Raw genomic sequence first — 26018 nt, 5'->3', positions numbered from 1 at the left:
AGCGGGAGGGCGGGGCCTCTGGGGCGGAGCCGCGACGCGCGGGCGGGGACTCGGGAGGGGGTTGCAGGGGGCGGAGCCGTCCCGAGGGCGGCTGGGCTCCCCGGGGCGCCGCGCCGCGCGCGCTCGGGTTCCCACACCGCCCTCCTCCCGAGCCCTCGTCGTGTGGCTTCGGTCGCTACCGAGCCGCGCCTCCTCCGCTTCCTCCTCCTCCTCCTGGCTGCCCCTCGAGAGGCGCCGCCACTTCCTGCGGTGCTGAAGGGCTGGGGTATGGGCCTGGGCCTACAGCGCGGCGGCGCAGAGAGCCGGCTGGTCGTTGACTTGAGGGGTTGGGGGCCGCGACGGCGCTCCAGCCAGGGCGCCTCGGTAGGCCTGATTGGGTCCGGAAGAGGGATGGGGAAAGGTTGTCCAGGAAACGGGCTTCAACACCGGGAGGGAGGTGGGACAGCCGCGGAGGGATTCTCTGGGACCTTCGATACCCCTACCTTGGCGGGGCTAGACTCCTCTACCAATGCGGGGGCCCAGCAAGGAGGCGCCGCTCACCCTCTCGCCGCGGGAAAGGGCACGAGTCTCCGCTTGTCTGGCTCAGCCTACGGCAGCCCAGCCTAGGGCATCTCAGAGGCCCACTCAGCTCGGTTTTGGGTGTGTGGGTGCCTCTTCTAGTGCATCCCGCCCCTCGAGGATACGTGCTTCGAGTGAGAGGGTGGCAAGGAGCCTCAGTAACTCCCTTGCTGGCCTGCAGGAGAGCAGCCAGCTTTGTTTACAGTTTACGTGAGCTCAGATACAATCCCAGGAAGTAGGAATTGCCCCTGTCTCACAGATAAAAGAGTTCAAGGCTCAGGAAGGTTAAGAAGCTTACCTAAGATCCCACAGCTAGTGAGAGACAGGTAGAATTCTGGCTCCAAAACCTTTATTTACCACATATTTGCCCCTGCTTGATTTGCACGTCTGGGTGGGCGGCTTAGGCACTGAAGTTGCTCGGTTCAAATTTTACCCAGAGGCCACTCTTCAGGCACACCTGATGCCTAGTGAGCAGGGACACCTCACCCCTGAGAAGGACTCACGGAAGTGCTGTTATTAATGTGGATGGAGAAGCTGAGGGCTCTGGCAGCCAACTGAAGTGGAGGGAATGATAGCAATAACTAGCATAGCTTGGGAGTTTACTATATGCCAGTCAAGCACAAGCCAAACTGCTTTATATGCATCGTCTCAATCCTAACAACACTTTCATGTAGGTTCTTGTTACTATCTCCATTTCGCAGATGAGAAAACTGAGGCTCAGGAGTTGACTCTTGGCTGTGATCATGTAGAATACTTTCCTCACTTGGCCCTGGACACTAGGCTTTCCTGATCTTCCTCACTTCACTAGTCACTCCTCTGTCTCCCTTGTGGGCTTCTCCTCCTCTTCTCCAGTTGTTGAAGACCCCAGGCCATAGTCCATGATGCTCTTTTCTGTCCGTTCAGACTCCCTAGGAGTGATTTATAATATCTGTATATAAATGATACAAAATTTCTGTCTTCTGCAGTTGTCCAAGGCCTCAGAACATAGCACATGATGTTCTTTTCTGTCTACACACTCCCTAGAAGTAATTTATAATAATCTGTTTGCTGATGATTGCAGAATTTCTATCTCTAGCCTAGATCTTCAGACTTATTTTCAAGTGCCTATCTTACCGGCATCTCAAACTCAATACATCCTGCCCCCCTCCCCCGACAACCTACTCCCTATACTATACTCCACTCTCATTCTTAACCTACCTCAGAGAATGGCACCACTGTTCAGCCAGTTCCTCAAGCCAAAGCCTAAAAGGTGTCCTCGATGTGCCTCTCTTATGCTAAAATGCCATTTCCAGTCCCTCAGCAAGCCTTGTCAGTGCTACATTTAAATCATCAGAATTAACCACTTACTAATTCTGCTATAACTGTCTTGGACCAAGCTACCATCATCTTGGCCTGGGTTATAATGGTAGCTTCCTAATTGATCACTGTGCTTTCACCTCCTCCCTGTCCCCTCCCCAGTCTGTTCTCCAAACAGCATCTAGGAAGATCTTTGTAAGCATAAATCAGATCGTGCCATTTTATTCAAAACAAAATCCAAATGTGTAGGAGCCCTATCTAATTGGTTCCTATCTCTCTTCCCCACCCACATCTGTCACTCTCTACCATGTTCTACCTGCTTTAGCCACACTAACCTACTTCCTATTCTCTGGAATTTGCTTATTTCTTCCTGCCTCAGGGCCTTTGTACTTGCTATTCACTTAGTCTGAAATACTCATCACCCTTATTTAATTCAGATCTCCCAAGTGTCACCTTAAGAGAGAGGTCTTCTCAGACTATCCTATGTAGAATAGTCCCCCACCCAAATCTACTTAACCTGCTTGATTTTTTTCAGAGCATGTATCACTACCCAACACTATATTTATTGTTGTCTGTCTCCCTCACTAGAAGATCAGCTCCATGAGTGCAGGAACTTTCTCTCTTCACTACTATATCCTCAGCTCCTGGAACTGAGCTAGTACATAGTGGACACTGAGTAAATATTTGTTAAAATACCTGTTAAATGAATGCTTATGATCATCTTGATTATGTGGGAAGGGGAGAAGGGAAGAACTATTGCTAAGTTATTTTACTTTATTTTATTTTATCTTATTTTAAGAGAGAGAGAAAGCGCGTGCACACAGGGAAAGGAGGGCAGAGGGAGAGTGAGAGAGAGAACCTTAAGTAGGCTCCGCACCCAGCACAGAGCGTGACACAGGGCTTGATCTCACGACCCAGAGATCGTGACCTGAGCCAAATCAAGAGTCGGATGCTTAACCGACTGAGCTACCCAGGCATCCCGCTAAATTATTTTAACTTTATTATTTATTTATTTATTTTAGAGAGAGACTGCATGGGGTGGGGGGTTGTGGAGCAGAGGGAGAGAGGGATAATCTTAAGCAGGCTCCATGCCCAGCACAGAGCCTGACATGGGGCTCGATCTCACAACCCTGAGACCATGATCCTAAGATCATGACCTGAGCTAAAGTCAAGAGTTGGATGCTCAATGGACTGAGCCACCCAGGCACCCCATCCCGCTAAGTTATTTTAAACACATAAGTTAAGAGTTGTTCACCAGGGAATTGGTCAAGGTGAAGCTGACCTCAACAGCCTATGCCTAGAAGAAAATGCCTGTCCAATGAGTGAGGATGGGTCTAAATAATCCCCCATCTGAAAACTGAGAGGAGATGGAGATGGAGATACGTCTTCCACGTATCCATATAATGGCGCAGAGACAGAATGGAGTGTAGGGAGGTTAGGGGTCACAGACTTATCCCAGGACCCTCTTTGTGGCCAGGAAGCAAGGAAAAGAAACACTTGCTGTTGATTCCTTGGTACCATGCAGAGCCAGTGAGGTTCCCACCAGCCTTATCAGCACCCCCACCACCATCTAGAGGTGCCTACAATCCGTAAATTTTTTGCTTCAGAAGGTCCAGAAGGTCAGAAACGTTCAGAACAATATTGTCCAGCTGTCCAAACAGGAACTGGTCTTAGAAACAGAGAGACCCAAGGCAACCTTCGCCACCTCTTCCCCCTTTCCACTTTGTCAGGTGGAAACTAATCCGCATCAGAGGAGATGCCTGGAGAGGAAGTTGCAGGGCTGACTGGCCAAAAACTGGAATCTGGGTTTTGTAGTTTGCCTGTTCAGTGCTGATCTGCCCAGAGCCACCCAGCTCCTGCTTCTCCCTGCGGGCTACCTTCAGCTGGTTAGCGGCATTTCCTCTGCGTCCTTATTTGCACCTGTCAGTTTACATTTCTCTTTCACCTCAGTAGATCAGAAGGACATGAAATAGTGCCTGGCACGTGGTAGACCGTTATTTCAAGGATCTGTTGCTGCATAAGATAGCACCCCAAAACTTAGTGTCTTCAAACTAACAGTTTCTTTCTCCTAATCGTGTAGGTTGACTGGCAGTTCTGCTTCACATGGCCACAGGCACAGCTGGAAGTTCCAGAATGGCTTCCCTCACACGGCAGGCAGTTTGTGCAGGCTAGAGGCTGCCTTAGAATGGTCGTGGGTCAGGGGCCTTGGCTCTTCTCCACTCGGACCTCTCCATAAAGGCCTTTCACACGGCTGCTTGAGTTGCCTCACAAACTGGAGAGTGAGTTCCAAGAAGGAGCATTTCAAGACAAGGTAAGAAGATGCAAACCCTGTAAGGCCCAGCCTTCAGCATCACTCATTTGGGTATTTTAGTTAACTTATTGGGCAGTCTAGATTCAAAGGGAGTAGATGTGTCTTCCTCTTGTTGGGTGGAGGAGTAAAGACTCTTCAGCCCTCTTTTTTAAACCACTGCAGTTTGCCCAGTGGCCACAAATTATTTAGATTTCCCCCACATGTAGAATACATTAATCTCCTCCCAGATCCCCCAAAGGCTGAGCCTATTAAGACTTCAGGCTCAGGCTCCAGGTCAAGAATTTCATCATCTGAATCAGGTCCAGATGATTCCTCAGGTTCAGAGTCCTGTAAACTATAAAACAAGTTCCCTTCATCCTCTTTCTGAGCAATTCAGTCCAAAAGCCATTAGGTAGGGATGAGCAAGATAGGAGTCTAAACCTCATAGACAGTGTGTCAAAGCCCAATCAAATGAAGAGAGGATGGGGTGATGAGTGGGGAGGGTGGCAGCCTTAAGTAGGGTACAGGGTGCAGGGTGTCAAAGCCCAAGCAGAGTAGAGGGCATCCATGGGGGGTTAGGGTATTAGGGGTTTCTGTGAATTAGGGCAGCCCAGCACAGGGTGTTAGAGCCCAAGTGGGATGAGGAGATTGTTAAATACAGGGAGACTGATTAGAAGTAACTATATGGGGCACCTGGGTGGCTCAGTTGGTTGGGCGACTGCCTTCAGCTTAGGTCATGGTCCCAGGGTCCTGGGATCAAGCCCCACGTTGGGCTCCCAGCTCAGCAGGAAGCCTGCTTCTCCCTCTCCCACTCCCCCTGCTTGTGTTCCCTCTCTCACTGTGTCTCTCTCTGTCAAATAAATAAATGGAATCTTTAAAAACAACAACAACAACAAAACACTGAAAAAAAAAGAAGAAGAAGAAGAAGAAGTAACTATATATATGGCTAATGAGAGTCACCTAAGTTTCTGACTGTCAGAGAAGGGAGTTACAAATATAGACAAGGACAAAACAAAAATGAACTCTTTGACACTTTATTGGAATTAGAGAAATTGGTGTGAATTCATGGTTTTCAATATATAGATAGATAATGAAATAAATACAGGGGTGTGTGTGTGTGTGTGTATATTTACATGTAAATATAAGTAAATACCTGGGAGAACTGCTGGGAGCAGAAACTTCCCAATAGCAATGAGCATATTTAACACTCAAATCTTGGTTTCTAAACATCATTTTCCAATAAAAGGAACTAGGTATTCTTGGAGAAAAGGCTGATTTCAGGAATGGACCAGGGATATTACAAGATGAGCCTAGAAATTCATGTACCAAAAAGTAAGAAGGGCTCAAAGAATAGTGAGTATGTGTCAAAATAACACACAAATCAGTTTGAAGGAGCTCCCATTGGCCAAGTCTGGAACAATTTGAGCATGAAAATAAATATTGATAGGAACAGTTTACAGCCAATTGAACAAAATAAGAAACCATGAGTTCATACTGATATAAATAAAGAAATGAACATTTGATGAGTAACAAGATATTTACATAATTTCAAAGTATCTCCTCCACAAAATACTTAAAATTTCAATGGGAAACATTAGAAAAATCCAAATTTTGAAACATTCTAGAAAATAACCATCCTGAAATCTTAACAAATATCAAGTTCATGACAGTCAAGGAAAGACTGGGGAACTGTTCCCCACTGGAGGGTACTAAAGAGAAATGACAACTAAATGCAACACTGTGATTCTGAAGTGGATCCTTCTGCTGTAAAATATTTTGAGGATGACCAGTGAAACTTGAATCGGGACTAAGGATAAGATGATACTATTGTATCAGTGTTAATTTCCTGATTTTGATGGTTGTATTGTGGTTATGTTAGAAATACACATATGAGATTTGGAGGGTAATATGACATCATGTCAGAAGCTTACTCTCAATCCAAAAAAGTATTTGTACTAAACTTGCAAGTTTTCTGTAAGTTATCTACCCCCCACCCATACATCCAATATACAATGGGAAGACCAGGACAGAAAAATCACAGTAGACACTCCCACTTAGAAAGGAGGTAATAATAGGCACTGGTCCTTAGGAAATCTGAGATCCAAGCGTGCATGTCACCAAGTCCCCCTTCTCCAGAGGCAGGGAATGTGATAGCTCCCATTTCTACTGTTCTTCATGTTTTATGGTTGATTTCCTGCCCTGTCCTGATCATTCTTCTTTGACCAGGTTCCAATCTGCCTATTTCCTTCATAAAAGACTAGTGCCCAGGGGCACCTGGGTGTCTCAGTCGGTTAAGCGTCTGCCTTCAGCTCAGGTCATGATCTCCGGATCCTGGGATCCAGCCCCACTTCGGGCTTCCTTCTCAGCGGGAGTCTGCTTCTCTCTCTCTCTCCCCACTGCTTGTTCTTTCTCTCTCAAATAAATAAATAAAATCTTAAAAAAAAAAAAAAAAAGAAGAAAGACTAGTGCCCAGGACTGGATGCAGCATTCCAGCTGGGGTCCAAGCGACAGAAGAGATCAAGATCCTCAGTTGCCTTCATAATTCCAAATATCATACTTTCATACAACATTTACTTTTTGATATTCATGTTAAACTAAAAGGCAGGGCTGGAAACAGAGCTCTGAAACAGTGGAAACACCCTACAAGTTGACTTGGATCCTTTAAATACAGTCATTGTGCCAATCGGTGTTTTTGACTGCAAAACAGTCACTTACACCACGGCTTGGCCATGACCACCACTGCCAGTGAATACTCAACACCACCACTTCAAGACTGTTCAAGCTGCTGCTGCTGTCACCATGTATACTTTCCACACTACCCTTGCCTCTTAAACTCATCCCCTAAAAATTCAAAGTCCGTGGTGAGAGTGGCTGGGCCCAATTCACACGCTTCAGTCCTAGCTGCCAGGAAGTGAAAAGGAGAACCTTCTTTCTGCTTCCACGGTGGGAGCCAGGGCACTACAGTCCTCCAATATTGTATTATTTTTAGAAAATTATTCCAAAATAAGGGATTGCATATTGAGTGGACAAATATAATGGCAAAGGTTCACTCCAGTCATTTAGCAGGTTACTTTTCCTCTTAATTGTACTATCATCCAACTCATTTTTCCCATTTTATCCATAAGGATCTCATGGCAGAGATTGTTAAAGGCCCTGCTGAAGACCCAGTTTGCCAACAGACTATCAAGTACATCAAGTACACTATCTGTGATCTGTCAGTTCAGGGACCTGCCATAAAAGGAAATTTGATTGCCCTGGCCCTGACTTATTCTGAGAAATCTCTACTTCCTTTATATCTTTAAAAATCTATTCCTGGGTAAATATAGTTTGCAGAATCAACTTTTTCTCTTTGTAATGGACTGGTGTTAATTTTGTCTACTCTTTATTCATTCCTCCTTATGGTAAGAGGAGGTCCACTCTTCCACTGTGTGGTTGGGATAGGCTAACCTCAGAACTCAGATACCATATAATTAATTGGGATAGGGCTCCTCAGTGGACTTATATTTGGCCAATCAGAGCACTGTTTCCCTCTGGCCACAGTGACTGGTTCAGGGATTGACACACGGTCCAAGGAGGCCAAGAAACAAAGATCGCATCTTCCCTCAGGAATTCTAATTGAGAAATATTGAGAAATACTGAGAAAAAGTCTCTTCCTTTCCTCTGGGGTGGCCATCCTGGAGTTGCCCAGGGTATTAATATTAGTTTTCTAGGACTCTGTAACAAATTCCCAAACACTTGGTGGCTAAAAACAACAGAACTTTATTCTCTCACAGTTCTGAAAGCTAGAAATCCAAAATCAAGAGGGCAGCAGAGCCCAGCTCCTTCTGAAAGCTCTAGGAAAGAATCTTTCCTTGCTTCTTCTTGCTCCTGGTGGCTCCCAGCAGCCCAGCATTCATTGGTTTTTAGCTGCATCACTCCATTCTGCCTCTGTCTTCACATGGCCTCCTCTGTGTATGCTCCTCTTCTGTCGACGTGTCCTCTCCTCTTTTTGCTAGGACACAAATCACTGGAAATAGGGCCCACTCTAATCCAGTATGACCTCATCTTGACGTAACCAATTATATCTGCAAAGACCCTATTTCCAAACAAGATCTATTCTGAGGTTGTGGGTAGACATGAATTTGGGGCGTACACTATTTAACCCCCTACAGCTATCGTGGAAAGAGCCTGCCTGAGAATTAAGCCAATACGGAGGCAGGGATATGTGCCCTAGTATGGCCATATTTGATGGCCCCTGGACTGATGAATTACATGAGTTGGCAAATTTCCCTTCTTTTCCTCAAGTCTCAGCTTGAAGTGACAGAAAGAAACTGACTACCACCCTGACTTTTGCAAAATTAGAAAATCATTTGCACATGACCAACGTTCCAAACTTCTTCCTACTGCACGCATCCTCCAAAAGTCTCTGACAGGAATTGTGCAATCCCACTTGGAAGTGGAATGGATTTACTTCATTTACTTCATTTGGCCAGGAAACAAATTTATTTTAAGCAGCTAGATAATTTCTTACAATGTATTCCACCATTATTCCTTTTAATTTTTATTATGGAAAATTTCAAAAATACACAAAAGTAGGAAGAATAGTATAATGAACCTCAATGTTTCCATCACCCCATGTTTGCTTCCTCTATACCTCCAACTTCCCTCCACCTCCTGTAGGATTATTTCAAAGCAAAACTCAGATACCATGTAATTAATTTATCCTCTTCAACCACTATTTTAAGTTTTAATCCCCTCATTATTGCATTTGAGGAGTTTTGTCCCTTGCAAGACAATGCAAGGCACTTTGAACATAAAAAGTGTATGCCAGACGTCTGCTGAATGGAGACCCTGCCATCAGAATTTCTAGTCTATTAGGAGAGATAGGACAAGAAGCTCCTCCAGTGCTTACCAGACTTTAATGAAAATCACCTGGGGAGATGTTAAAATGCAGAAGCTACTCGAATATGTGGGAGGGGGCGGGGAATTCTGCAGTTCTAATAAGAACTGCAATGCTGGGGCGCACCTGGGTGGTTCAGTTGGTTAAGCGACTGCCTTCAGCTCAGGTCATGATCCTGGAGTCCTGGGATCAAGTTCCACATCGTGCTCCCTGCTCAGCAGGGAGTCTGCTTCTCCCTCTGACCCTCCTCCCTCTCATGCTCTCTGTCTCTCCTCTCTCTCAAATAAATAAATAAAATCTTAAAAAAAAAAAAAAAAAAGAACTACAATGCTGTTGGTCTGTCAGTCTCACTTTGAGTAGCCAGATCCTAAACCATAAAACAAAGGAGAAAAAGACAGGGTGCTGTGTAAGGTAGAGGTGATGGCTCACCAGGCTTAAGAACTAGATTTTTGAGGGCGCCTGGGTGGCTCAGTCGTTAAGCGTCTGCCTTCGGCTCAGGTCATGATCCCAGGGTCCTGGGATCGAGTCCCACATCGGGCTCCCTGCTCGGCAGGAAGCCTGCTTCTCCCTCTCCCACTCCCCCTGCTTGTGTTCCTGCTCTCGCTGTCTCTCTCTCTGTCAAATAAATAAATAAAATCTTTAAAAAAAAAAAAAAAAGAACTAGATTTTTGAATGGTTTACCACAGTTACCCAAATTAATTTTTATAATATTCAAGAGTGAGAATAACACTGAACCAAGCACGAAGGGACCCACAAAAGAAATTTTATAAACTCTGGGAAGGGAAGGCACAGTTACCTATCAGTTCTAGGAAATCTATATGATAGAAAGTGAAAGTGTCTAGCCAGCTTCTGGTGACTCTTCTTCCAAAAACCTTGACCCTCCTGGGACTGGTCCTCCATATCCATTTTTGTACTGCTTGAACTCACCTACCAGCCACAGCTGATTGGACCAAAGGTGAGCATCTGACCTAAGCTGGGCCAGTGAGAGGGTCTCTCTTGAGAATTTGGTTTTGAGATTCAGGATGGTCAGTCAGACCCTAGGTACGGCTGGAATTGAAATTATGTAAATATTCCACCTTCTGCCAATACATAGAGAAGCAAAGAAAACTGATTGAAAGAAAGAGACCACAAAGAGTACCTAGAAATGAAGAGAGCACTACCTACATTCCTTCAGCTTCTTGCCCCATTCTTCTCCCTCCTGAGGCCTAATAGCATTTCTGTGCCTCAGAACCCAATCTCCTTATACTGAAATCCTCTAGGTGTTGCATTAGTGAGTTTCAGATCTTTGCAACCAATGAGACTGACAAACAGACATGGTCATGTAACAAGTGGGGACAAAGCCAGAGAGGGAGAAGGGTAAGAGCTGCTGGGCCTAGGAATGCAGGTCAAGTGGGTTTACCAGGCAGGTGGGTAGATGAGAGGTCATCCCTGGCAGGAATGAAGTCTCAGGAACCAGAAAAGAAACTTCCTGCAGGCAGTGGGCTGGGCCCTGCCTCTGGCCTCCTTTGAGACCACCAGGTCCATGCTGCCTGTCTGGCTGCCACATCTCACCTGAGAATTTGCCTCAGCCTTCCTGATTGTGTTAGGACTGGCCACACCATAAGGCACCTTGTTTCCACTAATCTTTGAGGGCTGTGGTGTCCCTACTGTAGAGCCCCTTGATGGTATAGTCGGTTCCTCCCAAGTGTCTGGGAAGAGCTGCTGCTGGCTGGTTGTTATTCTGCCCATCTTCCTCATCAGCATGCCACTCTGTGAATCTCTAGCCTGGGAGGTGCAAGAAGGAGTTTAGCCCACAGGTGGGTCCTGAAGTCTGTGGCAATGATTCAAGCCTAGCCCTTTTGTTACAGATAGATTGGTAAACTTACTTCTGTTTGCCCAGGACCATCCCATGTCACAGGACCCAGTTCTGGAAAACCAGGGAGCGTTAGTCATCCTAATTTTAAAGCCCTCGGGTCCTCAATGGAAACCTGTTTTAACATTGTGCCTTGAAAGCATCATCCCCAGCCCCTGGGTGGCTCAATTGGTTAAGCGTCTGCCTTCAGCTCAGGTCATGATCCCAGGGTCCTGGGATCGAGTCCCATGTTGGGCTCCTTGCTCCGCAAGGAGTCTGCTTCTCCCTCTGCCGCTCTCCCCACTCATTCTCTCAATCTCTCTTTCTCTCTCGCTCTCGCTCTCAAATAAATAGATAAAGTCTTAAAAAAAAGAAAGAAAGCATCACCCCAGTTCTGGTAACTCCAGACCTCCAAACCCCACCATCCTGAGGATTCCCACACAACTGGAATTTCTGAACCGCTTTCTGAAATCACTGCATCTCTACTTACACCCGTAGACCATATGGCAAATTAAGAGCACAGATTCTGAAGCCTCCCATTCACTAATTGGGTGACCTTGGGTAAATTATCTAAACTCTCAGTGCCTCACTGGAAAGTAGTCCCAATAATACTATTCCTACTTCATCATGTTGTTATGAGAAAAGTGAGAATAGCGGCTGACTGTATCAGAGTTGACGATTATTATCATGCCCTTACCCCGATCTAGTCATTGTCTCCTCCCACTAAGGAGACCCTCACCCCTGGGCATTCTTTCCAGTCTCAGTGGCATGGCACAGACCCAGACATAGGGCAGTGGGGGACCCAGGCTGTCCTCAGAGGCTTCACCTGGTCCTCCTCTCCCTGGGCTCTGATGCTGGTCCTCAGATCAGGGTCTAGTTTCTCTCATTTCTGGGCACAGTCCCTGAAGGGGAATGCTCATGGGGCCCTTTAGAAGGACCTAGCAGAAAGGGACCAGGAAAGGACTTCAATGGCTTGGCTAGCCCTCTGGTGTGGACAGAGGATCCCCATGTCTCTGATCCCCTGGCACGGTGGTCAGCCTAGTCCCTCAACCTGCTTTCTCAGCAGCCATGCTCTCACACCTGTCAGAAATGAGAATTCCAGAAATGAGAGATTCCAGGCCAGGAGGGACATCTCCTGAGAACTCTGCACACAACTACAGAATGCCTTGAGGACATTTTGTGTGTGCGTGTTGGGGGAAATATAGGAAGTCCCTGTAGCCATCTATCCCACATGACCATTGACAACTGGAGGTAAGGTCTGTCTGCCCACAAAGGCACCTGACCCATGTTGATTTCTTCCCTCTGTTCACCACGGGAAGTGTATGCACCAACGCAGGCTTTGGATGTCACGATGAAAGCAAATCCCAAAGCCCCGGTGCTGGGTTTCAGGCCCTCTAAGGAGAAAACCCCAGGGGTGCATGGAGGTCTCACCACCTCCCCTTGGGCCAGCCATGCCAGGCCAGCTCTCAAAGGCCTCTTGTGACTGTCCTTTCTCTCATCTTTCCCCACTGTGATAAATGTCCTGGGATTAGCCCTTCTGTGTTTATTGGATGAGCAATTTGTGTCTGTCTGAAAAGCTGTGTCTGAATAATGTTTGGCACGAGCTAAAGAAATGTGAGCCTCTGCATTCCCCTCCAGCCAGCTCTCTGGAGCCAGCCCGTCTCCTGCCAACAGGGTTAGACAGCTCTGCAGCTGGGTCCGCAGCCTAAACATGTTTGTAGGTGGAGAGAGGGGGAGTTGGTAGGAGGGGGAGGGAGGTGCCTGCGGTAGGACCAGAAACCCAGAGGGACGGAAGAGCAGAGCAACTTTAGCAAATCTGCTGATTGTTCTGGAGCCCCTGTAATAATCTGGGGACATCACAGATGCCCATGGTAGTCACCCAGGCCTGAGGACTGGAAAACCAGGGCCCCCTGTGCCACTCAGAAGCCTGGGTGATTACCTGGGCCCAGAGTCCCAGATGTGAACTACAGCAAGAGATACTCAAGGGAGTTCAGTGGGTAGCATGAGGATCCCAGGTCTAGAAGGGAAATTAGTGCTGTGTGCTCTTGAGGTTTGTGTGGGTTGGGCCAGGTAGGGGGTGTTAGGGTATACTGAGGCTGTTTAAACAGTTCCTGACTCCATCCATTTGGGTCCTGAAACTGGGGAAGAAGCTTGCAGCAATCAGGCGACACAGTTAGGACCAAGAGGGAATTTGGCAGGTGTGGGTGGGTGTGTCAACAACCCCCACCCCCTCACTCCTCCAGCAGCCTTCTGTTGTTCTCCCTCAGCATTCTCCTGCTCTTCTCTTAGGGTGCACATCACTGCTCTCTTGTTCCCTGTGACTCAGCTCGCAGTCTTTCTCCGCCTCCACCTCACTCTCCCTAAGTCGGTGATCGGACTGAAGGCAGGACATCATCCATGTGCCCCTAACAGCGAGCACAGAACTGGCCACCAAGGAGGCGTCAAAAATGGTGTATTGAGTCTTGATTTTGGCTCAGGTCATGATCTCTTGGGTTGTGAGATTGAGCCCCATTTCAGGCTCCGCACTGGGCATGGAATTTGCTTAAGATTCTCTCTCTCTCCTGCCCCTCCCCCTGCCTAAAAAATGGTTTACTAAGTAAAGGAAAGAAGGCAAGGCTGGGAGCTCAGACTTCAGTGGTCACAGACTCACAAGAAGATAGCAAATAACAAGTAAGACAGAAGTAACAATGCAGGAAATCCATTCAGGAGTGAGAACATGGCCACAGTAACACCATCCTTGAAGTCTGGTCTGGGTCGAGGCTTATAGACTAAGTCATCTTATCAGGAAAGGCCCCTCGAGGCTCTTCTGTATCTGTACACTCATCTTGGTGTTCCACATCGTTTCATCCATTTAGTTAATGTGTTTTGAATCCCTACCTGTATCATCCTCTGTAGGATACCATCTGTCTCCTCAAATAGAAAACAAACAAAACAGGACAAAAAACAGGTGTACCCGTACAAGGTAGGAGCAATCTATGCTCTCACGGAGGTGTAGAGAGGAGGTTATAAACATTCAGGGAAAAAAAAAAAGGTTAATTTAACTTGGAAGAGCAAGAAAGTCTTCATGGGGATGAAGGAGATGCGTTAGACCTGGACCTGGAATGAAGTCTGCATATGTACCCCTAGTGTGCTGTTCATCCCCACCCCCTTCCCTGCTGTCAGTACTCACTCAATCTGGTGTCTATGGCAGATTTTGCTAACTGATTCTTTTACTCTTTCACTAAGCCCGGGTATAGCCACAGAATCCTTCTCAACACAGCAACATAGCCAGATGGTCAGAGCAGGCCCATGAGAGAAGAAAGGCATTTGTCATCACACCTTGGAAGGTGTATACTGTTGAGACATGCAGGGATCACCAACAGAAGGAACAGAGTGAGGAGGGGCACAGTGGTGGGGAGACACTGAATGTGTACAATGAAGGTGAGTGGGTTGAATAGGGAGCAGTGGACAATGTGGCTGAGATTATCTGGATTAGTATCTTGCCAGGTTAAGGAATGGGGGTTTCAACCTGCAGAAGGCAGAGGCAGAGGCTTGCACAACTGAGCTGTGTTCAGAAAGACAGTCTGGCAGCAGTGGACAGGGTGGACTGGGATGGGGAGAAGCTGGAGGCGGGTAGACCAGCCAGATGACTGTCCCAGGCAACCAGTAATGGAGCCTCCTGTGAGCTCTTGCAGCACTTGGCAAAAGCATCTGTTTAACACTCACCCTACTGTCTCTCTCGGAGCCGTCTTTTGACAGCTGGACAGCCCTACAAGCTGCAGGATCCTTGACATCAGGAACTGTTTGCTGCCTCTCTGGGGCCCCAGGCCTGACATGGTTCTTGGCAGGTGCTCATTATATATTTGTGAATTACTCAATAGGGCAGTGAAAATAGGACAAGGGGTGTACAGAAAAGGGCACGCATTTCTGGGATCACATCCTGTTTAGCAAGTACAGTTCCTTAGGCCTGTACATTGGTACAGCTGTCTTTTGATGTGCGTGGAGAAGTAGAAACACATGCAGGCGGCATGGGTAAGGAAGGAGTCACAGCTGACTCCAAGAAACTAGGAATTGCCTTTTCTCTCTCTCTCTCTCTCTCTCTCTCTCTCTGTGTGTGTGTGTGTGTGTGTGTGTGTGTGTGTGTGTGTGTGTGTGTGTCTTAGGCTTGCCAGAGCTTTTGGCTTTTTAGAGAGAGGTGGACAGACAAATGGGAGACCTCATAATCTTTACTGTCCTAAGGTGCCTTAGGAAGTATATTAAAACCCTTTTTTGGTGGCAAGTGGCAGAAGTTCAATGCAAGCAAGCCTAGGAGGAGTGGGAAGCTTATAAGGTGCATTTGGGGACCACCAGAATGAAGGAGTCCAACAATGCCAGACTCTTTCCATCTCTAATGTCTCCTTCTCTCCACATGTCTGTCAGCCTCATTCTCACAACCTGGCTTCCCCCACAGGCTGGAAGCATGGCTGCCAGGAGCCTGGGTCTCACATCTGACAGCTCCCCAGCCAGAGAATCACTAAATGCTTCCTTTCTCATGTCCCAATTTCAGAGATCCCAGGAAAGGACTCTGATTGGCTTGTGTCAGGACCATGCCCCTGGCCTAACCCCTAATGCATCAGCTAAGGAAGCAGGGTCATCTAAAAAGGAAAAAGCTTCCACCAAAACCTTATAGTTGAAGTGAAAAAGGAGTATTTCACAGAAGTGGAGCTAATAATAATAATCCTGCAGTGCCTGGCTGTTTCAGTCAGTAAAACATGTGACTCTTGATCTTGGGGTTGTGAGTTCCAGCCCCACATTGGGTGTAGAGATTACTTTAAAAAAAAATCCTGTCTGAGTAGGCATAAATTAATTCTTCTGCACAACAACCCCAACAGGTGTCACTGTTGTAGTCATTATTACCCTTGAGAATTATTACTTCAGGAAATCAAGGCACAGAGAGGGTAAGTAACTGTCATAGATCACACAGCTAGTAAATAGAGATGGAGCTGGGATTTAAATCCATTTAATCTAGCTCCAAACCCTATAACTTCCTATTATGTTATGTTGCCTATTCACTACAGAAGGAAAGAAAGCAAGGTGTTGGGCTGTGAGGAAGGAACCTTGACAGTTTCTCCTGGGAAAATTCAAAGCCCAAGCTGAGGAGCCTGTGAGAAGTGATTGGTCCAATGCCATGGGAATCTAGAATAAGAAACACCACCACCCATCTTAATCTCGCTGGAGATATCTGAAAAGGACTGTTTCATTGTGACTTTTTTTTTAAGATTTTATCATTTTTTAAGTAATCTCTACACCCAATGTGGGGCTTGAACTCACAACCCTGAGATCAAGAGCCACACATTCCACCGACTGAGCCAGCCAGGCACCCCTCATTTTGACTTCTTTTTCCCTCCATCTTTATTTACTTAAAGTAGAATTAGATAAAGCCAAGAAAAGCAAATGTGAGAACAATGAGGTCCCATTTTCACCTATTAAAAATTTAAGCAGCAGTATAATAGCCATGCTGGCAAATGGTGGGAAGATGGTTTGCTTCTAAATGACTGGTGACTGGATAAAGTGGTCCAGCTGGTGGAGAACAATTTATTTGGCCATGGGGGTCAAGAGGTATAGAAGCTTTCTTTAACTTTGACCTGGTAACCTTACTCTTCAGAAACAGCTCATTGAATCACAAAATAAAACCCAACTAGTGCTGTGTGCAAGAGATACATCTAAAATAGTGTTCCTCAGAAATACTGAAAGTAAAAGAGTAGGAAAAAATAGAAAACAAGAACAAATGCCATACATGCAAATACACGCAACAAGAAAACAAAGGTTTTGGTATTAATATTAGACACGGTTGAATTCACAGAAAATCAGAAAATAAGATACAGGCAAAAATATTATAATGATAAAGGCAGAGAGCAACAATGAAGATCTGTCATAAATATTTATGCACAAAATAATATAACATCAGAATTCATAAAACAAAAACAATAGGAAATACACGGAGAAATGGATATAAATACAGTAACAGTAGAAAATTTTAATTCACACCTCTTAGCCCATGGTCGATAAACCATACAAAAAGTAAAGATATAGAGGACTTGATTTGCTAAATTAGCAAGGTAGATTGAATTAAAGCTATCAAGCTCCATACCTTGAAAACCTGGAATCTGCACTTTGTTAAGTATCCATGGTCATTAACAAACAACCACACGTAAGGCCATAAAAAACGAACAAAAAAACCTCAATACATTTCAAGAAGTAGAATAAATACAGATAACAGTTTCTTTTCACAATGCACTAAAACTAGGAAGTGATAGCAAAAACAGAAACTGTAAAGCAATAGAAAAGTTGAAAATTAAATAAAAAACAGTATCTGGGTGGAATATTATTCCGTGTTAAAAAGGAAGGAAATTCTGACACATGCTACACAGGACATTACATACACTAAGTGAAATAAGCCAATCACAAAAAGACAAATACTGTATGATTCACTTATAGGAGGTATCTAGAGTAGTCAAATTAATAGAAACGAAAAGTGGAATTGTCATTTCAAGGGGAAGCAGGAGTGGGGAATGGGGAGTTGTTTAATGGGCACACAGTTTCAGTTTTGCAAGATGAAAAAGTTTATTTTGTATATTGCACAACAATGTGAATATACTAAACATTACTGCACTAAACGCTTGAAAATGGTTGAGATGATAAATTTTGTGTTGTATGTATTTTAAGAAATTCTCTTAAATAATTCTTAGAGTGTAAACTATCTTATGAAAAAAAGTGATCACTCCCAAGGAAACAGTGCAAAAGACAGGTCAAAGGAATGAATATTTTCATGGTTCCTGGCTACGTCTCACATAATCTTCAGGAGAGAACTCAGAGGGATAAATTTTGAACAGTGCAAGCCCTGAGACGGACATACTGTGTTTGAAAATGTTGGTTTTCTTCCTGCATTATTTAGCCAGCTTGTGTGCAAAGCCCTGTATTAAGACCTAGAGAGACCAGAAAGCGTGGAGTTTATCTCTATGAGTTTCTCTCTACCACAGAAGCAAAGGCCCAGAAAACAAAAGAAAATTCTGTTCAACCCCACCAGGTAGTTCCAAGTAAAAGGAGAGGCAGAGGGAGTTCAGATGGCCAAAGATTAGGTTCTTCTCTGAAGCTGAAGCTGAGCCCTTCCTCACCTGAGCTTCGAATTGTGGCTTCCTTGTTGTGACCGTAGGTAAATCATTTTACCTCTCTGAGAGCCCCTTTTCTCATCTACAAAATGGAACTGATAGTGCCACCTGGTTTTCAGGAGGAACAAATGAGGGAAGTGTGTGAAGAGTTTAGAGCCTCGCATCTATTCAGCGCACAGGAAATGCTGGTTTGCTGCTGGCACATGTATTTTATAGACGAGCAAGTGTCCTCCAACTCAGCTACATTACTTGTTCTCTTTGAAGGTTTTGATATGCCTGGTTCTTCCCTTCCTAAAGTTCTTCCAAGATTCTGACTACACACTTCTACATCAGGTTGTCAGCTCCCTGAGGAAAGAGACAAAGTTGACTCTCCCAGGTATCTTCAGGACCTAACACTTGGTCCAAAAAAAAAAAAAAGACACTGTAGCTTCAAGCACCTCATCAAAGTCACAGCTGCTCTGGGGCACCAACCACTATGCCATGAACACCTGGGCCTCAACAAACATGGCAGATGAACACGTCTATGAATACTTGCTACGTGGTCAGCAGCAAGTCCATATCGTTTGGAGGTTTTCCTTCTCTCCCTGCACCTGGCAGATAGCATCCTTCATGCTTAGTAACTTAGTTTATTTTTTAACTAATTTATTCATCCACGGCAGTATGTCAACAATTAACAAAAATTACACTAGAGATCTGTGTAAAATGCAGTGGGAACTAGGAGGAGGCACAAAGCCTCACTGGACCTATCAGGGCAGGCTTCACAGAGAAGTAGCATGAGCTGGACTTTGAGTGATCTATAGGAAAAGGGCATGGGGGTTAATGAAAGAATATACAGTTAAAGAGTAGAGCTTGGAGCCCTTGGAGTTTTCTTGTAAGGCTGAGCAGCTGTTTCCCATGAGGCCATGCCCAATGGCAGGAACGCAGCAACTATTAAACTCTAGAGGGCTCTCTCCATATCCTCTCACTGCCTCAGCCCTCCGGGCCTTACATCATTGGCCAGAGCTTTCCCCTAGGGAGAACCAAGCTCTGCCAGAGTTCCATCGTGAGCAGTAATGGAACAGAGATTAGGATCTGACTGAGTTATAGTCCTAGCTTTTCTATTCTTAACTCCTAGGCTTTTATGGAGCTCTGGGGGCTGAGCTGCTTTTTAAAAGCCCACACATGGAAAGCATGGTGGGTACAACTGGCTCACCATTAGGAAAAAATTTAAGTTTAGAGTTCCAAGTCATGGCTGACATTAGAATAAATTCCAGATGGCTGAAAGATTTGAATGTAAAACATGAAATCACAAAAATAGTAAAAGAAGAAAATAGATGAATATTTATAATTTTGGAAGGGAGGGGGAGTATGGAAGACCATTTTAAGTTTAACACCAAAGACAGATAATAAAAGATTGGTAAAAAAAATATATATATATATATATATATACATATATTCATGTACAAGAAGACAGGCACGAAAGTAGAAATGTTAACAAAGAACTGCAATTTCAGAGTTAATGGGTATAAGGAAAAGAGGCCCTAGACCATTCCTTGGAGTGGTTAATTAGGAAAATGCATTTGGAGTATCCGATGTGGTTAATCCCTTCCTTCTCCTCACATTTGACTAATCAGACAGCTGCAAGAGGGATTTTCCCCAGACCAAACCATTAAGTATGGGCTCTTGGGCCAGACACAAAGCCTTGCCCCAGACAACAACTAATGCCCAAGAGGGGAAGAAAATTGCTGTACTCAAAAGACAAGACAGGTCCTCTTCTTCCTTTTATACACCCCCACATCTCCAACCACCCAGCACATTCCACTCCTCCACGAAGTTACTACACGCAGGCTCAGTAAACAGGACAGACAAGAACAAGAATGCACAATTTAAAAATGAACAAATGTCTTAAAGTACTAAACATTTGAGAAAAGTCAGAACAATGAAACAAGGCCTTCAGAATCTATCATCAGGAACTCTAACATCCAAGAAACAGAGTTGGTAACTACCAATGAACAAGACTTCAGATTAAGTGTAAATAATGTCTTCACAAGAAATGTGAAAGGATATTTCATGTATTAAAAAGATTTAAGAACTTGTTTTTCCAAATAAAAATTCAATGGGCTGAATCACAAAATAGATATCAATGAAGAGTCAACAACAGAGTTGAAAGGTCAAGTGGAGAAATTCTCCTAAAATGCAGTTCAAAGAAACAGAGGTCACAGGTATAAAAGAGAAATTAGAGGCAGTGGCAGGTTTGACCCATTGACTGGAGTCTGCCAACCTCTGTTCTATGGCTCTCACTTCCCTCATTTGTGAAATGAGGGCAATCATTGTGCCAACTTCATAGGGTTGTTGCGGGAATTAAGTGGGGCAATGTGTCAAGTACTTTGCCCATTGCCTTGTGCACAATAAGCAGTCAATAAGTGCTAGTTATTATTGATTGTATTTGTTCGGATAGATGCTAAGAATGAAGAGAAGGAGGGGCACCTGGATGGCTCAGTCGTTAAGCGTCTGCCTTCAGCTCAGGTCATGATCCCGAGGTCCTGGGATCGAGCCCCGCATCGGGCTCCCTGCTCAGTGGGAAGCCTGCTTCTCCCTCTCCCACTCCCCCTGCTTGTGTTCTCTCTCTTGCTGTCTCTCTCTGTCAAATAAATAAATAAAATCTTTAAAAAAAAAAAAAAAAAGAATGAAGAGAAGGAGGTCACTGTGCACACAGCAGGCCCAAGTCTTAAAGGGACTTAAAGGACTTCATTTTATCATTTTTATTAGTCACTTAATAAAAATACCTCATGTTGGCATAGGGGAAAAAGAAGTTAGGAAGCATAGAAAATGGATCCAGAAGTTCTGTCATCCTATTTGATAAGCATTCCAGAATAAAAGAACAGAGGGAAGACCTAGGCCTAGATTAATTATGATGAAATATCAGAACATCAGGTATAAAGGAAATGCCAAGCAATTCCGTTCCGTTCTCTTACATTTGTGAGTGCATTTTTCCAGGAAGAGGATCCGAAACACGGATCCAGTTCTTAAAAGAGCAACCAAAAAGGAAGTCTAAGAATTGCTGTCCTCTATGAAGAGAACGTCTCCAAACAAGAAGGCTGGTGAGAAGGGGCTTGACCCTTAATTAAGGTTGTTCTACATCTCATGCCTTTCACTCTTTTTTTCTTGCACACTTGCAGAAGGAAAGATTGATCAGCTCAAAACCAGACTGCCCTCAACTCAGCACATCATTATACTTTCTTCTCTCTGGGAGAAACATCCGCAAAGGTTTTCACTCAGGAATGTGTCTGGTTTTAAAAAGTCTCTAGGACACAACAGTGCTGGTAGCATTTCCTCCTGTGAACACCTTGCTGGGGAAATGGGAGGAAGGGGAGCCCTGCGAGCCCACTGCAGCCCTGCAGCATCGGGGTCACAGAGACGTGGGCCTGCTCAGTAGGCAGCCCGGGTCAGGGGAGCTAGAGACCTGGATCCACGCTTTCCAACTGTGTGATCCAGGCAAGTCACTTTTACTTTCTGAGCCTCTGTTTCCTGGTCAGTGAAATGGGAACACACTTGTTCTGCTTCTCGGGATAGTTCTGAGGCTAAGATTTTTACCAGTGAAGACTCTCTGAGAAAGCAAATTCTAAACTAAGAGTCACTGATGCAAATGCCTTTAACTTGTAAAGTGACCAGGGTATGACATGAGGGAATGGTGCAGACCTTGACCTAACAAACGTGTTTGGGAGCCAAATTTGGCCCTGGCTCACCAACTTGTGACCCTGCCTTAAACAAAAATGAGGGTGATTACAGCAAAGCAGCTCTCAAAATTAATGGAAAATAAAATTTTTCTCTACCCTGTTATGGGTTGAATTATGCCCCCCCAAAAAGATAAGTGGAAGTCCTAACCCCAAGTACCTTAGAATGTGACCTGATTAGGAAATAGGGTCATCGCAGATGTAATTAGTTAACATGAGGTCATACTGGCGTTAAGACTGACTCCTTATAAAGAAGACAGCCATATGAAGACAGAAAGACACAGGGAGAATGCCCCGTGAAGACAGAGATTAGTGATGCATCTATAAGCCAAGGAATGGCAGGATTGCTAGCTCTCATGGGAAACCAGGAGAGGGGCATGGAACAGATTCTCTCTCAGAGTCCTCAGAGGGAAACAACCCTGCTGACATCTTGATTTCAAACTTCTAGCCTCCAGAACTGTGAGAGAATAAATTTCTGTTGTTTTAAGCCACCCAGTTTGTGATACACTGTTATGGCAACCCTGGGGGAAACTAATACACTTCCCTGAAGGAAACTTGATTTTATATCAGGTATGAATTTCTGCTTCTCAGCATGAGTCAGTGGGACTCCCAGTTTAAGCCTTGGCAGGGCCAGGACTGGGGTGAGGCGCTGAGGGTCCAGAATTTCAGGAGGCAGTTCCTCTTAGGTTTCTACAAGTGCTGATCTTCAGAGAGAGTGCCTCCTCGAGAGCCAGGAGCCTATCTATGGCCATGCTGGAGTGTGTGGCGGTAGTCCTGCTTGAACGCGTTATCTAGTATCTTCGAGTGGTGCTTTGGAGCTGATTATAAAATGTAGTTTCCAGCCACTTTAACCTAGGGCAGAGCAAACATGTATTTCTCACAATCTCAGAATACTTCCTCTTTACTTAAGGTAGAGGCTGAAGGGTAGCAGAATATGCCACCCCAAAATAGGACTGCAGGAGTTCAGGACATGCCACCCCAAATTATGCCACTTTGGTATGTTGATTATTTTAAGCTGTAGGTACTTGAAAAACAGCAAATGCAGGGAGCAAATGAAATCCCCTTCTCTGCCTAAATCCCCCAAAAGGAACTCAGTTGTCATAAATCTCCTCCCAGGGAGTTTCATCAAGCAGGGAAGATTGACTCTCATCACAAGGGAGCAGGCTGGAAACCCACACCACACATAGACAAACTCTGTCACACACTGTTACATCTCCTATCCTCCTAGGGGCCAATTCAACTTTCCCCAAAATCATTTATTCTCTGAGCCCTGCATCCTCCCCTCCCATTTCCCTATTAAAATGGTATTTAATCCTGAATTCTTTTTTTTTTTAACGATTTTATTTACTTATTTGAGAGAGAGAATGCATAGGAGCTAGGGGAGGGGGCAGAGAAGCAGTCTCCCCGCTGAGCAGGGAGCCTGATGTGGGACTCGATCCCAGGACCCTGGGAGCATGACCTGAGCCAAAGGCAGATGCTTAACCAACTGAGCCACCCAGGTGCCCTTCATCCTGAGTTCTTTTTTTTAAAGATTTTATTTATTTATTTGACAGAAAGAGACACAGTGAGAGAGGGAACACAAGCAGGGGGAGTGGGAGAGAGAGAAGCAGGCCTCCCGCCGAACAGGGAGCCTGATGCAGGGCTCGATCCCAGGACCCTGGGATCATGACCTGAGCCAAAGGCAGCCACTTAACGACTGAGCCACCCAGGCGCCCCCTTAATCCTGAGTTCTAAGCCACCTTGGGGAATTATTAATTTTTCCAGGGGTATCTCCCCTGTATATATATGAGATATATATATTAATAAACTTCGGTTTGCTTTTCTCTTGTTAATCTGTGTTTTATTACAGGAGTCTCAGCCAACTCAGAAGGATAGAAAGAAAATTATGAGGATGGGATCACTGAAACCCTACCCAGATGGAATTCTGGGAAAACTGGCAGAAGGGTAAGAGTTCTTATTAAAATCAGCTCTCCTGAATCTCTGTCTGTAGTGCCCAATTGAGAGAGGAGGGTAAAATTTTATCTTGTCCCTTCATCTTCAAATTCAGATTCGTGTGAGAAAAATATTTTTAAGAATGAATTCTTTGAACTGTGACTCTTAGGAATTTGGTTTTTGGGATACCCTTGGGTTATTTATCCTTTCCCTCCCAGGGACAGCTATTGCTTTCCTGTTTGTCTCATTTTATGTCCTGAGAGCTTGATTTGGCACGCAGGTTGTTGGTTCTCGTGCGTACAAGTGAGTAGTTCTGGATCTTGTCAGGGTTGCATCTTTTGCACCCTCTTTAGGGATACCACCTGTATCCATGTTAAGTCACAAAAGGCTTATTAGTCTTGGTTTTGAGCCACTTGACAAGTATACCTTCAGTTCAAAAGAAAAAGGAAAAAAATAATTTATTTCTTTTTAAAAGATTTATTCATTTATTTTAGAGAGAAAGGAGGAAGGGGCAGAGGGAGAGAGAGAATCCCAAGTAGACTGACTTCCTGCTGAGCAGGGAGCCCGATGATGCCAGGCTGGATCCCATGACCCTGAGATCATGACCTGAGCTGAAATCAAGAGTCGGACGCTCAACCAACTGAGTCACCCGGGCACCCCACGAAAAAAATAATTTAAAAAAGAAGTTTAATACTGCCAGAAATAGTTACTGTTTGTTCCAGCTGATAATAATATATTGAAAGGATTAAGATTTTATTTATTTATCTGACAGAGAGAAAGAGAGAGAGAGAGAGAGAGCACAAGCAGGGGGAGGGACAGAGGGAGAGGGAGAAGCAGGCTCCCCGCTGAGCAGGGTACCCGTTGCCAGGCTCCATCCCAGGACCCTGAGATCATGACCTGAGCCAACGGCAACTGCTTAACCAACTGAGCCACCCGGCTGCCCCGAAAGGATTTTTAAGAGCTGTATGGTCAGAAAATTGACCTAATTCGAAGCCGATACTCAGAGACTGATAGGAGCTGTTTTCCCTTGATCCTGTTCCTCTTATGGGGACTTCTCAGTCAACTGAAACCCTCTTCTCAAACCCCTGCTGACTACATGCTCCACCAACCCTACTTCCTTCATGTTGGCATGATTTTGCTGAGGATAAATTTGGAACTCCATTGGCTTCTTTGGAAAACTTAAGATTTCCCCAAATTGGCTCTTTTAAGACCTCTTCCTTCCCACTGTTCCTTCTTCCTTTTGCCACTTTCAATCTTCCATTCCGTTCCCTTTAATTTTTTGACTCTGCCCACCCTGCCACACTTCTCCCTTCCCACTTGAGCCTTCAGCTCCCTATAGACACTTGAACTTTAAGCCCCCTACTCTCCATCAGGGGCTGTTGAGGGACCCAGAGACCCCCAGAAGCAACTACTTGAGGCTGAAAAGGAAAAAGGAGCTTTTGGAAACTGGGCAAGTGAAAATCTTAAAAGTCCTCTCCACAAATATAAGTAAAAACTTTTAGCCATCTGAGTGGGTCCAACTGTTCTTTTATAAACTAGCAAGTTTTGTATTAATGTACCCAACATATGGCTAAAATTTTAATAAAAGCTATAAGATTTCTATGTTTGTATGTTTATCTATGTCTATATATGTATGTTAGTATATGTGGTATTTTTCTACCTCTGGATGATATTGTCAAATTAATTGTGAAAGAGCTCTATTTAATTGGCTTAACGAAAAGTAAGTGCTTATATAAATTAAACGTTCTCTCAGAGCAGTATAGAAACTAACCCAAATGTTTTTCATGCACTTCCAACAGGTGTGAGGTGATATCTTATTGTGGTTTGTTTGGTTTTTTAAGATTTTATTATTATTTATTTATTTGACAGAAAGAGACAGAGAGAACAGGCAGAGGGAGCAGCAGAGGGAGAGGGAGAAGCAGGTTCGCCACTGAGCAGGGAGCCTGACATGGGGCTCGATCCCAGCACCCTGGGATCATGACCTGAGCCGAAGGCAGACGCTTAATGACTGAGCCACCCAGGTACCCTCATTGTGGTTTTGATTTAAATTTCCCTGATTAGTGATGTTGAGCATCTTTTCATATACCTGTTGGCCATCTGTATTAATTCTTTGGAAAAATGTCTATTCAGATTCTCTGCCTATTTTTTGTCAGATCGTTTGGGTATTTTTGGTGTTGAGTTGTATGAGTTCTTTGTATATTTTGGATATTTACCCCTTATCAGACGTATGATTTGCAAATATTTTCTCCCATTTAGTAGGTTGCCTTTTCATTTTGTTGATGGTTTCCTTTGCTGTGCAGAGGCTTTTTAGTTTAATCCCATTTGGTTATTCATGCTTTTGTTGCCTTTGCTTTTAGGGTCAAAAAAAAAAAAAAGCCATCACCAAGACCAA

At 44.7% G+C, this 26018-nt stretch overlaps 1 long non-coding RNA gene across 1 annotated transcript; it reads left to right on the top strand.

The window, feature by feature from the left end:
* Positions 1 to 87: 87 nt before the first annotated feature.
* Positions 88 to 25538, top strand: LOC116627109. Its single transcript, XR_004298427.1, has 4 exons — positions 88 to 363; positions 3935 to 4165; positions 23544 to 23638; positions 25496 to 25538. It is a non-coding gene; the product is annotated as an uncharacterized LOC116627109 (long non-coding RNA).
* Positions 25539 to 26018: the final 480 nt, after the last annotated feature.

This window comes from Phoca vitulina, unplaced genomic scaffold, assembly GCF_004348235.1.
Source record: "Phoca vitulina isolate PV1807 unplaced genomic scaffold, GSC_HSeal_1.0 scaffold94, whole genome shotgun sequence".
Lineage (NCBI taxonomy): Eukaryota > Metazoa > Chordata > Mammalia > Carnivora > Phocidae > Phoca > Phoca vitulina.
This window is presented reverse-complemented; position numbering and strand designations above follow the sequence as displayed.